The sequence below is a fragment of the Aristolochia californica genome, unplaced genomic scaffold (assembly GCF_029961685.1).
Source record: "Aristolochia californica isolate CCGP_79_NKW_82.1479 unplaced genomic scaffold, dmAriCali1.0.hap1 SCAF_3, whole genome shotgun sequence".
In the NCBI taxonomy this organism is placed as follows: Eukaryota; Viridiplantae; Streptophyta; class Magnoliopsida; order Piperales; family Aristolochiaceae; genus Aristolochia; species Aristolochia californica.
This window is the reverse complement of record NW_027181992.1, coordinates 11328266-11333315: the sequence shown is the minus strand read 5'-3', so window position 1 is coordinate 11333315 and position 5050 is coordinate 11328266. Positions and strand designations below refer to the sequence as shown.

At 39.3% G+C, this 5050-nt stretch overlaps 1 pseudogene; it reads left to right on the top strand.

The window, feature by feature from the left end:
- Window positions 1–1007: 1007 nt before the first annotated feature.
- On the top strand, window positions 1008–4024 carry LOC137959346 (receptor-like protein EIX2; annotated as a pseudogene).
- Window positions 4025–5050: the final 1026 nt, after the last annotated feature.

Here is a 5050-nt window from a genome sequence, read left to right as displayed (position 1 = left end):
CATGGAAATCCTATTCAAAATACAATTCTGGGTAAAAATAAACCCTTAAAACACATTCTGGTTCATTATATTAGTAAAAACCCGGTTTGGTTCATGGTTCTGAGTCGTTACTGACCCGGACCGTACAAGCCTACACCATCAGGCCCATGGACAGCAACCCGTGCACAATAGCCCGCACAGCAAGCCCGCGCATTGGCAGGCCCGCCAGTGGCGCCAGAACCCAATAAACTAGGCTTAGGCTTATTTCCATTCACAAATAAATAGCCAAAAATCAAAAACAATTATGGAAAAATATAGAAACCTATAATCTATCTCTATGATACCAGCAGAGGCATTACTCACTTGTATTTGTTAGACTTGATGTCTAATAATAATATAAACATCATAGAAAATAGATCTTAAATCCTCCATAATTTCATTATCATGAAAACCATACATATATCATAGAATTGAAATAAGAAGAATAAAGAGAGCGTACCTTTCATCTTGAAGGATATAAACAGAACTTGAAGTGCACAAGATAATCTTTTATACTTCCTTTACAAGTGATAAGCTTGCTCCCGTTCAGCCAGACTGGGTGTGCAAATAGCCTTAGCCTCACTTGTAAGACCATGGAGGTTTATATAGATTTTCAAAGGGTGCACTAATGACTTTTCATAAGGACAAATCCTCTTAGAAGAGATACATCCTCTCAGGAGGGATACATCCCCTCAAGAGAGACATATCTCCTTATTCCCAAGGGATGTGTCCACTAAGTCATTGCACCCATTTAATCTACCTCTACAAGGGGATGTGCTGGCCATTATTCCCTATACTGAACATCCAATGACAAAGCATCTAGAAGTGGGCCCCACACCATATGAATCATGGTAATTTTATTTTATAAACAATATATTTGAAACCATAATTCCAACAGTCCTGATATGAAGAAAAAGTAGTGCCGGTCGTGGTTACAGATTGGTAGTCAATTTGGAAACAAATTGTAACCCATCTTTCAAATCTTATAAATGGCAGATGGAACGTCTGGGAAGATAACAAGTTGTGTTGGTTTGGCTGCACAGTCGGACAATAGAATGGGCAATTTCATGTTTGGAAGACTTTTTCTGGTTATCGGATTCAGTTTAACTTACTGCAATTGGGTTGATGCCTTGCTTTGCAAGGATGGGGAGAGAAGGGCTCTCACCAAGTTCAGAAACGGTCTGCATGATCCCTTGAATCGGTTATCTTCCTGGGATGATCTTTCAGATTGTTGCAAATGGAGAGGAATTACTTGCAACAAGAAAACTGGGTATGTTATCAAACTTGACCTTCAAAATAATGGCTACTGGAATTTAAGTGGTGAATTCGATCCAAGTCTCCTGGACCTAAAGCATCTACGGTACTTAGATTTGAGTTTTAACAGTTTTGATGGCAATTCAATCCCAACTTTTTTAGGTTCTCTGAGTGAGCTAAGGTATTTGAACCTATCAGATGCTGGTTTTAAAGGGATAATTCCTTCCCAACTTGGGAATCTCTCCATGCTTGAGTACCTAGATGTCTCTTGTTATGATTACTTAGGTGTTTATTTGTATGACTTGGTCATTGATAACCTTCAATGGTTGGGGAAAATGACAAGTCTAAAATACCTTAACATGAATGCTGTGAATCTGTCAAGCGCGAATGAAGATTGGCTTCATATACTAAATAGGCTTCCTTCCCTTGTTGAGGTTCATCTGGAAAACTGTATGCTACATGAGCTGCCTCCCCACCTTCCTGTTGTCAATATCACATCTCTTCGTGTACTTAGTCTTTCATCAAATGACTTACACTCGATGATTCCTACCTGGATCGCTAGTCTCAATAACCTTGTGTCATTGGATCTGTCCTCTAACTTCTTCTATGGCCCTATTCCCTCTTGGTTCCCAAAACTAGAATTATTGCAAGAAATAGAACTGGATTGGAATTTTGGCCTCCATGGGAACTTGTCACGCATACTTGAAGGCTTCGGGAGAAAGATAAAGAGAATAAGTCTGTCAGAAATCAAGTTAGATGGAGAAATACCAGGGTCCATTGGGAATATGACCTCACTTACTGAACTTTATTTGTTCCATAATGGAATCACTGGAAGTATTCCTGAAAGCATAAGCAATCTCCGAAATTTAGAAGTTTTGGATTTGTCTGAAAATGGCATAAATGGGGGGATGATTCTTGACCGAATATGTCAACTAAAGAAGCTCAAAGCCCTTTCTCTCAAGGGATGCATGCTTTCAGGTCCTATACCTCGGTGTCTGGGTGAGCTGTCTTTCCTTAATACGTTAGATCTTGGTTCAAATAATTTGAGTGGAGTTCTTCCGGAGACTCTGGGACAACTAGCTTACTTAATAACGATGGATATAAGAAACAATTCTCTATCAGGTACTGTTTCGGGAGTTCATTTCAAAAATTTGAGCAAATTAAAAGGACTAGACATGTCCTCCAACTCTTTATCCCTTCAATTTCATGAGTGGTCACCTCCATTTCAACTCAATAAAGTCGTGCTGAGATCATGTAACTTAGGTCCAAACTTCCCTTCTTGGTTAAAACTGCAAAAAGATACGATCTCAATTTTGGATATCTCAAATGCAAGCATTTCAGATGATATGCCAGATTGGTTTTGGGACTTCACTCCTCAACTTTTATTATTAGAACTCTCACCTAATAAGATAAAGGGAAATTTACCAGACCCTTTTAAGATGAAGAAAGATGGATTTGTTGGTTTGAACTCAAACTTATTTTGGGGTCCTATACCAAATTTCATAGGTAATGTTATTTACCTTGATATCTCCAACAACAATTTCTCTGGACCCCTTCCTCAAGGATTAGGCCATTTGAACGCCTTTTTGGCTTCAAATAATCACATCAATGGTACTATCCCATCGTCAATTGGACAATCGACACAACTAAGTTTGCTTGACTTGTCAAGAAACAAACTAAAGGGCAACATCCCCCCAACAATTGGAAACTGCACAGTGCTTGAGGTGCTTGACTTGAGTGAAAAATTTTTGCAAGGAAAAATACCAGAATCTTTGGGTCACATACAAGATCTCCTATATTTACACCTGAACAAGAACAATCTATCTGGAGGAGTTCCAAATTTGTTAAATAGTAGTCGGACTTTGTTGGCTATTGACCTTGGTGAGAATAATTTGTCTGGAGACATTCCAACATGGATCGGTGATCTTGTAGCACTTAAGAGACTCAACTTGCGGTCCATTTCTTCTCTGGGGAGATTCCACTTCAACTCTCCAAGGCAAGTTCACTCCAAGTATTGGATTTGTCCAATAACAAACTAATTGGTTCAATTCCTCCAACTTTTGGGAATTTGTCAGCAATGATAATCAAGAACATGTATTATTCTCCTGAATCGATTATTTTTGTACAATACGGTGGAGGCAATAATATTTGTATAGATAAGTTACTTGTGTCAACAAAAAATCAGAGACTGGAATATACAAGGACACTCTCACTTGTTACAAGCTTGGACATTTCCAACAATGATTTGGTCGGTGAGGTCCCGGAGGAATTAACAAGACTAGTAGGTCTTCGCACATTGAGCTTGTCAGGAAATCACTTCACTGGAAAGATTTTAGAAAACATCAACAACTTGAACTTGTTGGAGTCACTTGATCTATCAAGAAATCAATTTTTTTGTTTGATTCCTCAGAGCTTGTCATATTTGACTTCATTAGAGTACTTAAATCTATCATACAACAACTTGTCTGGAAGAATTCCAACTGGTCCACAACTCCAACTTTTTGTCGAATCAAGTTACATAGGCAATGCTCAACTCTGTGGACCTCCCCTTATTGAGTGTCCAGTTGTTGATTCGACTGAAGGTGGTAAAGCTACTAGTAGCAATGAAGAAGGAGGAGATGACATGGGTTGGTTCTATGCAGGCATTGGCCCCGGATTTGCAATAGGGTGCTCAGGAATCTTATTGATTTTGATATTCAAAAAGTCATGGAGAATTGTTCTTTTTCGATTTGCAGATGGTCTCTCATCCTAAAAGTAGCAGGTAAATGAAGAATAAGTTGTAGACTCTGGCTGTATTTATTATTCTTAGTATATTGAAAGAAGGTATGTTTATTTTACAAAGATGACAAATGAAAATAAATTGTAAATCCAACATCTTCTCTAAATTCTTTTCTTCTTATAAATTCGAGTGGAAGTCCGAATGGGACTCTTACATGGGAACCCTTCACGGACTTGGTGGAGAGGAATCCCACCTTCCTTGTGAAAAATCAAAGAAATAATAAAAGAAAGAGACAAAGAGAGGAGTTTCAGAGGGATCTGTGCAGGACGCGGGCGAACAGAAGGCTGCTCTCAACAAATTTCATGGGTAAGTCTCACGTAAAACCCTTCCCAATGTAACAGGAATGTAGGTAATTCAGCCCAAAATCTCTGTGGAATTTTTAGGCTCCGAACTTGGGCACCTTGGCGGCGGAGACCTTAGCAAGGAAGTGCTCCGCCACAATCAGTCGGTGATGAAGACTCGCTTGGGGACTTTGAAGGAAGCCAGATTCTTCTTGCAGTACCTCAGCACCTCGGCTTCGTCAAACATTTTAATTACCACGGCTCCACAGCTCCATGCTGTCTGTTAGCACATCATTCTTCACGACAGAATCAGCCCATTTCGGTATTATATTTAAAGAATGCATTATAATTTTTCTGGTGAAGAACAAGTGAAAGAGGTGATTTTTTTATTTCTTTTTTTCCTGTGACTAGGAAATTCATACTTTTCTCTGCTTTCAGTCTTTTACTCTTTTCAATTTCTTAAAATTTTCCGATTTCTCACCTCTTCGCCGTGTTTATTGTCGGGACCACAGAACGTGACAGCTTGAGTCACATCTGGGTGCGACAAAAGAACGGCGCCCACTTCAATGGGGTATATCTTCTCGCCTGGTGATATTCTAGAACAACCCATATGAGAAACCCTTCACAGTTTACAGCTCAGCTTAGCCGGGAAGAAAAAAGAGGGTTCTGTTAGTAAAGAACATACATACCTCCGCGGTTGATGAGCTCCTTGATGCAC